The following is a 15,387-nucleotide window of genomic DNA, read 5'->3' as shown; positions in this document are numbered from 1 at the left end:
CGCCTTCCCTTGTTTGGGCAGAAAGTGCCAGGTTTTGTTCAGGCTCATTCCTGAGTCAGCCATGTGCTGCTGCAGGACCACATTCATACACTGTCAGGGCACATGCTGCTCCTTGTCCAAATGGACAAAGCAGGCAAGAGGGATCGTGCTCATCCCAGGCTCTCATCCCCTCACAGCAGGGCTCGGAAGCAGCACAGCTCACGAGTCCAGTTTAGCGCTCAGCACCATCTCACATTCAAAACCTAATCACGAGACTGTCCTGCTCCTTTTTGATCATGTCACGTCCTAAAAGCTTTGCGGAGGATCAACCAAATCTCCTGTGTTTTCATTTGCTAAGCTCAGTCAAGTGATACAAAGCCCAGAGTGCTTTTTCTGCCAATGTGAATTTGCAGTGATTAAATTGCATTCTTGTGAGGGTTAATTTTCATAGACAGATGTGAATAATTACCTGTTAATATGCTTAAGAATCATAAGGAATATTTGGTTGTCTTTACAGCTACTTAGCTAACTGAAATTGGCATAATTATTTTGAATTTAGGCTCTGTAATTCAGTGTTGTCTCTTTTTTTGTTCTCTCCTAATAATCTGATCCCTGTCTTCACATCTTTTCTCCTCCTTACCCACCATTTTTTCAGCTCAAATTGTTTTGTCATCACCTGTTCTTAAATCTGTCGGATGATACAGAGATTGAGAATATTGAGATGACTGAAAACAAGGACCCTGTGCAAGTGTTTGTAGGTATAATTTAAAAATGAAATTCGAAAATACCCTCCTAAGGCACTGAGTTCCTCACAGTATAAAACTTCCTACCCTTGTTGCTACTGTACAAGAATTTGGGGCTGTGAGTGAGCAAAACCACCTCAACACCAGCCTGTTGCACCACATGTGCTTTATGTAATAAATAAATGCATCTTATTATATATTTATTATATATTTAAAAGGCAAATTATTGGGGTTTGTACAGGACTAAATGACTGAATTCTACAGCTAGTGCAATGCAGGGTGGCAAATTGGCATGCAACAGTTTATATACTGTGGACAAACCATTCCAGTGGAACACAGAATTTGCCCATTTTTCTGTGCTTTTGATAAATGCAAATAACTTGAAAAGTTCTCAATACAACACAGAAGCACAGCAACATCACTAAATTTACTAAAAACTAAGGGAAATACAGTCAAATATACTCAAAGAGTAGCATAAACCAAATAACTTGTGACTGAGGACTGAATTAAATTCCCAGTGAGACACAAGATCTCTTTATTAGACAAATCTATTTCTAGCTAGGATTCATCCAGGAAAAAGTTATTTTACAGCAGAAACACTTTAAAATACAATTTACCCCCTATTTTTATCTGTCTTGAGGCCCTGTTAGCTGAGCAGCTGTGGTGCTGATGAACTCAAATTTATGCTCTCACAGGAGCGTCAACATTGCTGTGTTCATGTGCCTGAGGTGGTACCAGGCAAGGCCATTATCCACAGCTCATTTCTTCTTCCCAATTGCTTGGTCCTTGAGTCCCTCAAGGAGGCCACCAGTAACTTGTCCCTGAGAGGCTGACACCCTCACTTCCCTTTGGGATGTGATCATTCCAGCAGGGTCTCACTTGAAGCCCTGTCCGCACAGACCTTTGTGCTGTGGCAGATGGGAGATGCTTCCCAGCTGCTTTCCAAAGCCTGGCACAGGAAAACATGGAGAGGGTGTATTATCATTTCCCTGGCCACTGCAGGTGCAAAGAATTCAGTAACAATATTTGTTCTGGAGCCAAATTGCTCTCAGACTGCCTCTGATATTTATTCAGTTGAGGAGAATTACCCAGCTCTTGGGCTGTGCAAGTCACTGGGTAAGAATTCCCAGACAGGGTATTTTTCTTCCTTTTATTTTATTCCCTTTTGAAACATGTGCCTAGACAAGTGACAGGCAAATGTCAATGGTTTTATTGCACAGTTGAATCATTCCTGAATATTTCCTCCCTCTGGAGGAAAATCCATCCCCCTGAATGCACTCGACTTGCTCCAGTTCCTGGAAATTGGGCTGAAAGCCTCAGTAGAACAGCCTGTCTTGGGAGCTTTCCATCTCCTGATGTCAGGGAGTTCAAAGACCTTGAAGTCATAGAGCTTTTGCAAATACTTTGCTCTTTGGATTCCAGATTCTGTTGCAAACCAAGAAACAGCCAGTAAGTACAAAATGGTAAAAAAAATTAAATACATATGTATATTACTGGCTAACTCTCCAAACCTTAACATAACAGAAAGCTGATCTTAGTTCCAATTAAAAATGCAGCTTGATAACAGGAGAAGTGTTTTGAATCACCTTTTAAGCTCATTTACTGCCAGTAGCAGGCTGCCCTGGTACCTGTGGCACAGAGCACTGCAAATATTGCATATTCTCATGGAATGGACTGTGCAGGACATTTTACTGGAAAAGCTCATGGTTGTGGTCACAGGCTCTTTACTGAGCTGAACAGATGCAGTTTGAGAAATCCATTTGATTCCAGTAGGATTTCACATGGGTTACATCTGTGGCTGGGCTGATAGCAACATTTGCAGTACTGGGTCAATAGCTTCCAGCTCTAAAACAATGATAAAGCCAGGGCTATTTACTGGAAACTGTTAATTAAGGGTGAGTGAAGGCAGTCAGGAGTCTGTTAGATTGTTTGTCCATCCATTTGTTTACTTATTTGTCCAACCAATGCTGCAGCTGCTCCTACCCCTGGGCAATGGACAACCAAATGTTTTGGTAAAGTCTGTCTCATTTATACTACATCATAATTTCAAAAATTATTTTGGATGTGGGTTTTACTTTAGTAAATCCTCCTAGGAACATGCTCCCCCTCAGCTGGGACACTTCCCTCAGGTTTTGTTCTGCTGTGGAGGTAGGAAGTGGGTGGGACAGGTCTGGCTCCAAAGGCAGAGCTTTTGTGTGGCTCCAGTCTCTCCACCACACACTGGCTCAGTGCTGACACACAGAAAATACCTGAGCTGAGCCAAAGCACCTAACTCACTGTGTGAGCAGAGATTCACTGCCATAAATCAGGTAAGAAAAGGGAAAACCATTGATTTCTGCCAGCCAGCACTTCATTCCTGTTCTTATTCTCCAGTTAGCAATCTATAAAAAAACTATTGCAAGACTTGACTCTTCTCTCCAGAGCCAGAAACATCCTCTGTGTCAGGTGGAACAATAATTCAAAATAGGGCAGGCCTAGGAGAGAGTTAGATGGGGTTAGGAGGCAAATTCCAGAACTCCAGTTCCACTGCACCTGGTTCCTTACTGCTAAAGGCTGAGTAAGGAGAAACTCAATATTGCTGCTTTGCAGCAACACTGGAAGATTGTAATTTCCATTCCATTCAAATTCTAACATGAAAAAAGTATTTATGTGGCTTGATAAGTTCCCTGCGTCCTTCCCACCTGTTTCCATTTTAATGCAAAAATATAAAGTCTTTATTTCATATCTTGTTTCCAAGTTGGTAGAAGTCCCTCGGTCACTCAGTAGTGCTAGAACTTAGAGTGTGATGTAGCTATGTGTCTCTGTCTAAAGAATGAAAGAAGAACTCTTTAGGCAAAGGGGTGCAGTGGTGCAAGACTAGTAATAGATGCCATAGATGGGCTTAGGCTGGAATGAGAGCCAGGTTCCTAGCTACTGTTTGGAAAGGACATCAGAAAATCTGTTTTTCAGGGAAAAAAAGATTATATAAAAATTATGTTTCTGCCTAAGAAATGAATGGTTGGCCCAAAGGAATGCAGGTAACCACGAAGACCCTCCCAAAAAACCTGTCCTTAGTTGAGCATTACCGATCCAAGAGAAACCACTGAGCCACCCCAGCCTGAGGAGCTGCTTCACATACAGCTTGTCAACATGGAGAAAAGTTATTTTTTAAACTGTGGGGGATGTCAAGAATAAAAGACTTTAGTGGATAATCCTGAATAAGGAGCAAGCATTTAAACAAAGAGGCACTGTGGAATTTACAGACAAATGCATGAACTGGACTGTTGTAAAATGGATGGCATTTTACTCAAGAGTGCAGTAGACACTTCCAGCCTTTCAAATTTCCACCAGGTGTTAGAGGCTAAGTGCTAAAGAAGCTAAAAAAGAGAGATGCTAATCAGTGATGGGATTGGATCTGTCCTGAGAGTTTTGATAGGTTCAGGCTGGACATCAGGAGGAATTTCTTCAATGGCAAGGTTGGTAAACATTGCAGTGGGCTGCACAGGGAGGTGGTGGAGTCAGAGTCCTTGGAATTGTTAAAGAAATGACTGAATGTGGCACTCAGTGCTGCTGTCTGGTTGACAGGGTGGTGATCAAGGTTGACTCAATGATCTCAGAGGTCTTTTTGAACCTGAGTGATTCTGTGATAGGATGTGTGATAATTGATGCATTATCCCATCTCCAGCACATCTGGACTGGCTTCAGTGCTGAGATCACTGTACTGCAACATGTGAAAGACACAGCAGCAGAATGGGGAAATTCAGCTGGACAGTCTGGAAATCCCTGCACCTCCATCACTTCCCACCCAGTCACATTAGACCTCCCTTTCTGTGCACAGAAAAAACAGCTCCAGCATGGCAGGATGCTGATGTCACCTACTGCACTGCAGGAACACTAATTGCTTTTATGCTTTGGAGTCAATGAGAAGAAAAAAACAAATGTAAAAAAGAACTCATTCTGCCTCAGCTCTTTGGCAGAAGAGCAATAATTTCAGTTCACACCCCCCACCAGTGCTCTGCTGGGTTACAGCAGTGGTGTTGCCTGCAATGAAACACCACAGCTGTGCTCTGCTCCTCCTGAGACAGGAATGAAATGTTCTCTCCTCCTCTTCTCTCTGTTTGCAATACGGGCAACAGGATTTTGGATTACATTACCTGAGTGGTCAACATCCAAATTATTTGTCCAGACGTAGTTCAGCACGGCAAAGAATCCCACCCAAAAAACTTGTGGTGTTACTTCAAAGATATATCTGAGTATTTCCATGCTTGCAGCTCTCCTGTGTAGGTGTCTAGTGATTCCCACTGATTACATAACCATATGTTTTATTTTGCTCTTAAGAAAAAAAAAACAGATTCAATGCATTTTTGTGACATGTTAGATCAGTTAAAATAACACATATAATAACCCTGCCCTGATTTAATTTAATGCCACCATTCCCTGAGAATTAGGCCCCAGTGAGGAAAAGTGGAAGTGTATGGAAGTGGCTGGGACTATAAATGCAGTCCCTCTACACTGAGGACACACTGATCTCATTTAGTACAGAAATAATATTTTTCCATGACCTGGATGTACACGATGGTCCAGTCCTGCAAAGCACAGGAAAAGTTCCTGTTGAACTAAGAATAGGAAAATCAGGTTGAAGATTTGGGATTGCAATTGAGGTCACTACAGCAGGATCAGTGTGGTTGGAAATATGCAGATGCTGTATTTTTTCTTTGGAAAAAAATTGTGGTCCAAACATGGTGCTCAACTCTGAAGAGTCACAGCAAGAACTGTACAATTCCTGCAGTAAATCTCAGCTCCCCTTTCACTGAGGCTCTCTGCAAGCACCAGGGTCATGTTTGTGATACAATTCTGCAGTGAATTATCTGCATGTCCAGCAAACAGGTTCTCCAGGTGCAAAGTGGTGCATGGAGCAACACCCAGAGAGGTAACACTCAGAAACTCCTGATAACTCCATGTGGCACCACAACAGAGCCAGGGCAGAGTCACAGCACTCAGAGATGCTTTCCAGACACAGGGCTTTCAAGGATGAGGCACAAGCTGAGTCTCAGGTGAAGTTTATCACAAGTTTGGCCCTTCCTGCCAAACCCTGGGGCAGCAGACTGATGGAGAAGTGAGAATGACCTGCTCTGTTAGAGCAGGGGTGACATTTAGTGACACAAGGAAATGGCCTGGCAATGTTAACTGCCCTGTGGGGTTTCACACTGCCATGAGGGCTAAGTCTCCAGGAGAACTGGATCTGTACCATGGTACAGCAAAGGGAAAAATCTCTTCAGCCAGAGTGTGCAAGCAGGGCAGTTTCAGGTGAACTCACTTCCAGTGTAGCTGAGAATTCCATGACAGGAGGGCAGCTGAGAACACCTATGGGCATCTTCCAGGCATGCCAAGTCAAACCTATCTTTCAGCTCTCCTGCAATAGGGAGTTCAGGAAAGATTCTGTGGGTTTTGTTGGTGAACTTCAGGAATTCAGTGCCAAAGGTGTGCATTTCACCTGTAAACAGAAGTGACTCTGTATTTGGCAACAAAAGGCACTGAGTCTTTCTTACCAGCCTGTGTTCCATGGTCTGCACAACCAAGAGGGACAGACTGTGAGTTATTAAAAACAATAAGCCAACAAATCACATATCCCTGCCTGGGGAATGAAATACTTGACACACCAGATGGTCTTTCTTATCACTGATTTCTCCTGCTTACCCACTCAACATTGATAACATGTTCAGAGGAGTTCAGAGAGTCATTGTGCCAATAAACATAAATGCCTAGAAACTGTCTGCAACAAAGCTTCATGATAGGAGATGACAAAAGAAAGTTTTTTCCTGTGGCTATTAGGAGTTTAAGACTCCTTTTTGGAGGATGGGTATAAACCTCTGAACATTCACAGTCACTAGAAGTCACTGGTGGGTCCCCTCAAGGCCTTGGCTTGGTGTCTGCCACACATCTTTGTGTGAGAGAGGTTTCACGCATTACTTTGAACTGAGTTGTTGAAATACTAATTTGATAGTGTTCATACATATTCATAAATAATAAATAGTTTGGTAAAAAGGAAGAACAGAGAGAAGAGAAATTTTGCAGATGATGCAAATGTGGCCACGAAGCACAGCTGAAAGGGTTCACGATGCCGAGTGGCTGGGCAGTGAAATGGCTGATGCGGGGCCGTGTCAACAAAGACAGAGCACGTGCAGGACATTCACCCTCACTGTACTTACACACAGATGAGTTCTAAAAATAACATTGAGCAAAGAGAGCTGGGAGGCCTCTGCAAATATCATTTAAAGTCCATCAGAAGAGACAACAATCATGTTAGGAATGAGCTGTAAAAGAGGCAGGAACAAAATAGAAAACATCATTACAGCACTCCTCAGTGAAACTGCATTTCCATGGTAGTTTTCTGGCCATGGAACTCCAGAAGAGTTGGGCTGAACTGAAAAGCACAGGAAGGAAAGCATTCAGGATGAGAGGAGGTGGGCAACAGTTTCCCCAAAGATGGAAAAATAAGCAGATGAAGAACCTTCAGGGTAGAAAGGGGAGACAGAAGCAAGAGGTTCAGTAAAGCTCCATCAGATCATGACTGACACAGAAAAAAGCAAATAGGAACTGGCTGTTCACTGGTTCGCCTAAGAATTAGAAAGACCTGGAGGTGCTGTCACACAAGAAGGTTTAAACCAACAGAAGGAAGTACTTTTTCATACAAGGCATAATTAAATTGTGAAACTCATTGCCACAGGATGTTGTGGAGGCCAAAAGTTATAAATGGCTTGAGAAAGGGATCAAAAACACTTGAGGAGCATAGATCCATGGGTGGCTGTTAAAACACACTGGTCTGAAGGCAGCCTCTGCCTCGGGAAGTCCATAAACCGCAGATTGCCTGGAGCGAGGAGGGTACAGCAGGGGAGGGATTGATTCTGCATTGCCTGCATTACCTCCTGGCTATGCTGGGAGGTGGGATGCTAGGAGATGGGATACTGGCCCATGTGGCCTTTCACTGTGACACTGGTTAGGTTCCAGCTCTGCTTACCTTAACAGCAACAACAAAAAAACCCAACCAAACCAAAACAAAACCTAAAATAGAAGAGGGGCAAGAGGCAGCCCCAGCCCTCCACACACTGTTAGTAGGCAGCCTGGTAGTTGTTTTATTTTCTTTAGAGTGGACTTTGTGTTGCAAGTGGCAGGAAGCCATGAACCACAAAAATAAAATAATTCTAACCCGAGTGCTAAGTAAGGAAAACAAAGATGGCTCAGCAATTAGCAGCATTATATATGTTAGTACTAAGTAACAACAGATGTCAGGACTTGAGCCCTCTGCATTCCTCACAGTCCTTCAGAAACCAAAGCCTTTTGACATCGCTATACATTATTGCAGCTATTTTGGGGCTGGGAGAACAGCAAAGGCTCTTTGAATGCTGAAATATGTTGGTTGCTAGGACTGGTTGGGCCTTACCTGCATGTCCCTCCCCATCCTGTGTCCCTCTGCTGCCTTCCCAGGCTGGTGTGTGCTGTAAACCCTGCTCTGTAAAGACATGCGCTGGCCATGAGTCATTAGCAAGCATGCGAAGCTAATTGGCAAAATACTCATAAAAGATTTTGAAGGTGGGTTAATTACAATTCATTACACTGTAAACTGTCCCCAGGCTATTGTTAAAAAATGTAGGAGTTTCAAGGTCCAGTATTTTATGATTCATTTTGCCATGCAGTGAAAAACAGACTCTATATCAAACTACATTCATTATAGTTAAGACCACAAAATCTTTATTGGTTTTCCCAACATTCCCTCCTTGTTATATGCATTCATATGGACTGCACATTTCTAGCAATTGGCAAGAAGGCATGAAATAAAATTTATTATATTTTCTTACCTTTTACTTGGTGCAACCTTAAAAACTGCCTGTTCTCCTTGCTTTACCTCTTCCCAAGTCAATTTGAGCTGATAGGATGGGACACTGAAAATAAACAGAGCAATGACTGGGAACAGCTTTGCCACACTGATGATTTAGTGTGACAAACCTGAATGCTGCATGTGCATACAGGAACCTCAGCTCCAAAAGGATACTGGTAATGAAATTGAAATAGTTTCTCCTTCTATTTTAATAGATATTTTTTAAAAAATTCAGAATAGACACATTTTTTACCAGTCACTGGTATTTCCAGATGGAGGCTTTTGTAGCTAAACCCAGGATGCACCTTCAGAGAGACAAAGGTACCTCTTTACTTACATGTTCTGCTGGCCCTTTGTCTCCTCAGAGCCAAATTCTGCAGCTTATAAAAGATAACAGAGCCTTTGATTGTCTTTGCTGATGCCAGGACTGTCAAATAATACTAGTGAGTAACTTGGTATAATTCTCAATACTGCTGTGTTGAGAAAAATTTAATAGAAGACCCAGCTGTGACCCCTGTGGGAGCAAAGCCAAGTGCTGCTCATCAGTGCCATCTTTGTGCCCTTCTCCAGGGTGCTCCGTATCTCCTTGTGCTGGCTGGCACTTGGGCTCTCCTTTGAGGCTTAAATGGTGCCATTCAGCCAGGCTTTGCTGAACTCTGCTTCTGCAAATCCAGGGGACTCTCTCTCTTGGGCTGGCCCTGCCTGTGTGTGACTGCACCCAGTCCTGCTCTGCAGGTACAAATATGTCCCTCAAAGAGTCGTTGTGGGCATTCCTGGCTTGGCCAAGCTAATTTTGGGGTTAACACATAAATATATCATTATTGCAAAGTAAATGATGGAGGTAGCACTATGACTCTCCCCCATGAAAAATGTTGATGACATGGATGGATTTGGTTCTTTCAGTTAATATTTTACTTTTTGAGTTTTTGAGGTGATGGGGAGAGGGAGAACACTGAAGAAATCTCTCACTCAGGCAATCATCAAATTGCTGGTCTGTAGGGAAGGCTGGGCTCCAGGACAGCTTTGATGAATGGAGACAAGAGATCTCTGAAGGCTGCTCTTAGAATATCAGGTTTATTAGGAATGGAGAAAGGTCTTGCTTGGAGCTGCCAGATACAGCACGTGGCAAGGTCTGAGGGGATGGGGGAGGGGAGAGACAAGGGGTAGAGAGGATGCTCCAGGAGAGGGTGGAAGTTTTAAGAGGGGGGAAGATCCAAGAGGGCATCTGGCCCCTCAGAGACCCCTTATCAGGGGGCTTCAAGGTGGGCTGGAACAAGACTTAGGCCAATGGGGTTACAGACACCTGATGTTTCAGGGAGAGTTACAGGTGTGGGATGAACCATACATTTTGGGGGGTGAGATAGAACAGATAGAACAGTCCATTTGACTTTTGGACCTATCTATAGGTAAGGGCATTGTTCAACCAGTAGGGGGGATTGTTTTCATCCTGGCTATACTATTGTGAATCTTTTGCCAGGCAGTTATATTTATTCATCCTTCCCAACACTGGTCTTTGTTTTTTCTTCTTGAAACCTCTAAATCTTTCAATGAAACTGGACATGTTTGGAGGCAAAGTTTTTCATTCAGTTGAAAAATGCCTTCTCCATTATGAAAGAATATTAATAGCATAAACCAGCCCAAACCCTTCCAGCTTGAAATTGGCCCCATGGGAATATCAGTTTGTTCTGGTAAGACTCTGTAATGGATTTATTGCAGCATGCAATGTTTTTGTTTGCATTAACATAGTGTGAAGTGATAAATATCTTGGGTTGGTTCTTTTGTCTGAGGTTTCTCTAGGAAACTGAATTTTCTTAAATGACAGTCAGAACTGCCATATTTATTAGGACCAAGACTCTGATTCCCAGCAGAGACATGCAGAGAAGAAAGAAAACTGACCTGAGCACTTATGATACTTGGCCTGAGTGTTTTGCCAGGCTCCGCATCTGCTCTGTCACCCTGGGGCTGATCCCTTCTGAATGATACCACTGGAAGCTGTGACATCAGGAATGGAGCTCAAGGGGTCACCTGCAGGATTTACAATGGGGGGGCACTTTTCTACTGGGAGATGCACCACATGGATGTGCCTCTTTCTTCCCCTCCTGAAATGGTCTGGTGGGGACCAAGAACCAAGCAAATCCCAGCAGGTTTTCCCAGTGTAGCAGCCAGAGCTCAACTGAGTTTTCAAAGCTGACGGGCGTTGGGAGCAAAGAACTTGGAAATCAGAATTTCAGTGACAGTGATATTTATGGGTACTCTGACTAATCTCTGTGCCTGGGACCTAACAACTATATCCAAAAACATTAGCAAATATTCTTCTGCCTTGCTTTGTTTTGGTAAGAATTATAGCTGTTCCTGTTGCCTTCTCACCTGGGAGCAGCATATGGAGCAACTCCGGCAGCTTCGCTTTGTGACATTGAGCAATGTCAGTGCTGTCATTGGACAGATGGACCAGTGACTGAAATGGAAACAAAGGAGGAACAAATGAGTGACCAAACTTTTCCAAACTCTCATAGATATTTGTTTCTAGTGGTGGAGATATTTTGCAAGTGGCAGGTGTCAGTATTAAGTACTGAATTCTTCATTCTCCCTTTGGCCTCATTATAAACATGGTATTTGTTTTTAAACTAGGCTGACCTTTTTCATCACTCCTTTTTAGGGTCATACCTCTGTAAGGCTCACAGATGTTGAATTTGGGTAGAACCTTTTAGCCACAATATAATCTATAGTATATAATCTATAATACATAACACTCCAAAATTTCAGAGGCTCCATTAATAATACTGTGCAGAAATTGGGATTTTTGCCATTGGCTTGACTGGCTCCAAAATTATACCCTTGCTTCTCCTTGGAAGTCATCTTTGATTTGGAAATTATCTTGACAAGTGCTGTGATCCATTGCTCTCCAAGGAGATTCCTGCTACTTCATTGTTTCAACAAGGCTGTAAATAAGAGAAGAGCTTTACTCATCCAGTGCTCCTCTGGTCCCAGCTCAACTCAGAGTACTCAGCAACGGGCAACAGCAAAATGTTAATCAAATTCCTTTAAATCTCAAAACAAATGTTGAGTAGAGCTTCTTCAAGGCTGCAGAAAACTCTCCATGGGAAACTGTCAACATTTCTATTTAATATATTGTCTCACCATTTGGAGTCTGTGAATCAACTGGTGAAGTGTTCAGGAAAAGAAATTTTTTTTTAGATATTAGGAATATATATCTATGTGAGTTTATACACATAAAATGTAAACATCATTCTATCTCAAACAGACATACCACCTAGATAAGGTTTTTCCTTGCCAACTATGTGTATAAGTGATATTTATATATGACAAGAGGAAAGTTTTTCAGCCAGCTCCAGCTGGGAGCCAGTCACCTTGAAGGCAGAGCTGTTTTTCACTTGTTTGTTTAACAAAGTGCATTTTGGCAAATGGGCTCTCCTCACCAGGAGCTGGGCACCCCAAAATCTGCACTGTGATGTTCTGCCTTTGGGAATGGTCATCCCTGCTGGTGCTTCCAGTCACTGACATCACTCAAGGTCTCTGGAATTTTCCATGCAGGTGTTTAGGTAGAGAGCAGGGCACACCTGGCCATTGGTGGCAAAAATCCTGCTGACCTCAGCAAACCTGGGTTTCACTCCCAGTCCCTGGAAGATTTTTACAGATATGCAAATAAACACTGTCCATCTCCCTTAATTAAAGCATCCCCCTTTTGCACTGTCCATGGTATTAACCTCCATTCTTTCAATCCCTGCTCTCATTCCAGGCCCAGTGAAAGGACCCCTTCCTTTGCTTCCACTGAAATTCATCCAGGTTGGTGGAAGTACCTCATCGAAGGCCCCTCATGTAAAGTGCTTCCTCCAGTAAATTCAAAGGGATAAGACATCTCACAATCGGCTTTTATAACCTTACAAAGAGAAAAGTCTGTCTCAAAGCTGCTGACTTTTTCTTTAGCAAAGAAAGCTGCTCAGAGATATGCAAGCACTTCCCCTCAGCAAGCTAAAACCCTACAACTCAGAGCAGGGGAAAGTGTCAGAAGTGGTTGCACACACAAATCACCACTGTCCAGCTGTGTGTGACAGTACAGCCACCACATTTAGAGCCAACAGCTTGCCAGCAGAGATGCCATCTTTGTCATCTTTGACAACCTTGATGGCATCACTGCTATGAAGGCACCTGGAGCCCTTCAGTGAATTCAGGTACCTTTTGTGATCCTTCTCACTGAGATGGAGCAGCAACACTGGATTTGCTCACCATGTTTGTGTCATGATGACACCTCCAGGCAAGGCACTCTTACAGCATTTCTGTACAATGTCTGATAGAAGTGCAATGTCTGATAGAAGACCCTTGCCTCAGCTCAGCCAGTGCTACATGGAGGCAAATAGCAGTGCTTGGCAGGCTACAGCTTTCCAGCTAGAAGTCTAACACCAAATAGTTCACATTCTCTCCTGCTCTTGACACCTGGCCTTATTCAAAACTGTTTTGTTTTGGTTTGTTTTTTTAAAGACGGTACAAGACCAGATCCTGAGGGGCCTCTATCTCTGATTCCCATTACGGTTTATATTTCACTCACTGGAAGACTGTCTCAGAAGTGTCCCAAGGTTTTCCTTTCAGATTTTAAACCAGCAGAAAGCAAGACAGCGTGACCTCTCTCTCTCTGCCACTGTAATCAGAAGCTTTATGATGAAGTTCAGCTGGAAGAGCAAAAAAGAGGAAAAAAACCCCAAAATGCAAACCAAAACAGGAGAATGCCATCAAAGTCTTTCAAAGTCAGAAATTCATTTTACCTTTGTCAATGGCTGTGGTTTTCAAGGATAAAGATCAAAGTGCTGACTGCGGGCAGAGCTCTGATGAACGCCGAGCTCAGCCTGTGGAAGCCTGGCATTAGTGCCACAGTTAGACTGTGTCTAGATGGGCACAGGGTGATCATGCCAGCTTTGTTAAACTTGGCAAGTGTTTGCATCAGAGCTGGAGCATGAAGAGTGGGGCATCCAAATTACAGAGGGGAGAGAGCAATCAGACTCCAGCAGAGTGGAACTGGACAAAGGAAGCTTAGGGGGAAAAAAGGAACAATCAACAACAACAACAACAACAACAACAACAACAACAACAAACCCCCCCCAAAAAAACACCCCCAGAAAGACAGCTGAGATGCACCCATCTTCCAGGTTTTTGCATTGTGATTAATGTACACAGAAAGCTTTGATAACTGGGAAAGTAATGCCAAATTTTTATCAATACAGATGAGCTGGCTTCATATTTCTCCAGACCTTTCATGTGGAAATGAGACTGCATTTGATGAGGCCAAGCCCATGTTTAAAGTAGCTCAGCTGGGATGTGCTTGTGGTGAAGGTTCAGGTGCCTGTGCAGAGAATCCTACAGTGGGACCCTTCCTGGGGGCAGAGAGTGCCTCCAGCTTCCTGCCTTTTCCTCTTCCTCCCGGGGAGCACAGAAAGCTCTTGCTCCATGGGATAAACACACACCAAGCCTGAGCTGATGGACTGTGCAAGGGACAAGGTGGGTTTGGCTGCTGAGTTTCTCCACATTTCCTTGCACAGACCCTTACAGATACCCCACTGCCATGTGCCAAAGGAGGAGGTGGGTGAATGGGGCAGGGGACACACATGTTCAGCAGCTCAGCTTATTACACCTGGGGCCCTGCACGTGGCACCCCGTGCCTGGCTGAGCCCGAGGCTGTGCTGGCCTGAGGATGGCACACAGGCTGGCACAGAGATGAGCTCTAGAAGCCTGTGTGCTGCTGGACACCCCCAGCACCATCTCAGAGCATCTTGGAGCCCCCCCAGGGCCTTTGAACCAAACATTGCTCCTCACAGTTACTCCAGCTTCCACCAGCCACAAGTTCAAAATAAACTGCAGATTGATGTGGGCAAACATGATCTCCAATGGATAGAGACAGACCAGAGGAGATATTTTCATAAAGCAGCTGGTTTCAGCTGTGCTTCACACCAGGGAAGGTGCTGCTTGTTGTCAGGAATACGGGGTAGGACTTGCTGGAAACAATGAGCTCAGAGACCGCTCATTGCTATTCTCAGTCCTGCTCCTGACTCACCTGCATGGCCTTGGGTGAGTTACTTGTAGATTTGTGCCTTAATTTACCCAGTGGTAGTGGCAGAGATAGGAACAGTCTCACAGAGTGCTGAGAGAATTAGTTAATTAATATTTGGAAAACAGTTTGTGCTTGACGTCTGTGTGCCTTTGCTTACCCATTAGTAACATCAGAGATAATAACTGTTTCATAGAGAGGTACAAAGATTAATTAATTATTTGAAAAGCAGTGTGAGATTCTTGGATGAAAGGTCCTATGTGAGTAAAACATATCATTAAAAACATCTCCTAGTCCTCTGTGAAGTAAAAATAAAGCTGTAGCTTCTTAGTCATTCAAATAATTAAACCATAAATACTGTTTATTTTAATCTTCTCTTTAAAAAAATAATCTAATCTAGGCAGTGATACCAGCCAAATAATCAAAAATGTTTCAAATTCAGGAGACCTATCAATTTGAAGAGCTTGATTCTCAATTGCTTTTTGATGTCTATCAATGGAAAGTGAGAGCAATTGTATTTACTGATGCTGGGGCAGCTGGAAGGATGCCCACAGCTCCTTTGCCTGCACTGTCTCCTGGGCACAGCAACTGTAGCTATGCAGAGTTTCTCACACTCTCCTATCTGACTTGTTAACCAACAGGGAGGTGCAGAACAGCCCATCTTACAGGCGTATGCCAAAGGCAGCTTGCCCTAAAAACAGGGGTGCACTGAAGCAGGGCTGCAGGAACAACTTCGCCTCCCAGGGATGGTGGCA

At 43.5% G+C, this 15,387-nt stretch overlaps 1 long non-coding RNA gene across 1 annotated transcript; it reads right to left on the bottom strand.

The window, feature by feature from the left end:
• Positions 1 to 1,909: 1,909 nt before the first annotated feature.
• Positions 1,910 to 8,213, bottom strand: LOC116183378 (uncharacterized). The gene is made up of 2 exons (XR_004147990.2): positions 8,143 to 8,213; positions 1,910 to 2,147 (listed from the first exon to the last, which is right to left on the bottom strand). It is a non-coding gene; the product is annotated as an uncharacterized LOC116183378 (long non-coding RNA).
• Positions 8,214 to 15,387: the final 7,174 nt, after the last annotated feature.

Source organism: Lonchura striata, chromosome 3 (assembly GCF_046129695.1).
Source record: "Lonchura striata isolate bLonStr1 chromosome 3, bLonStr1.mat, whole genome shotgun sequence".
In the NCBI taxonomy this organism is placed as follows: domain Eukaryota; kingdom Metazoa; phylum Chordata; class Aves; order Passeriformes; family Estrildidae; genus Lonchura; species Lonchura striata.
This window is presented reverse-complemented; position numbering and strand designations above follow the sequence as displayed.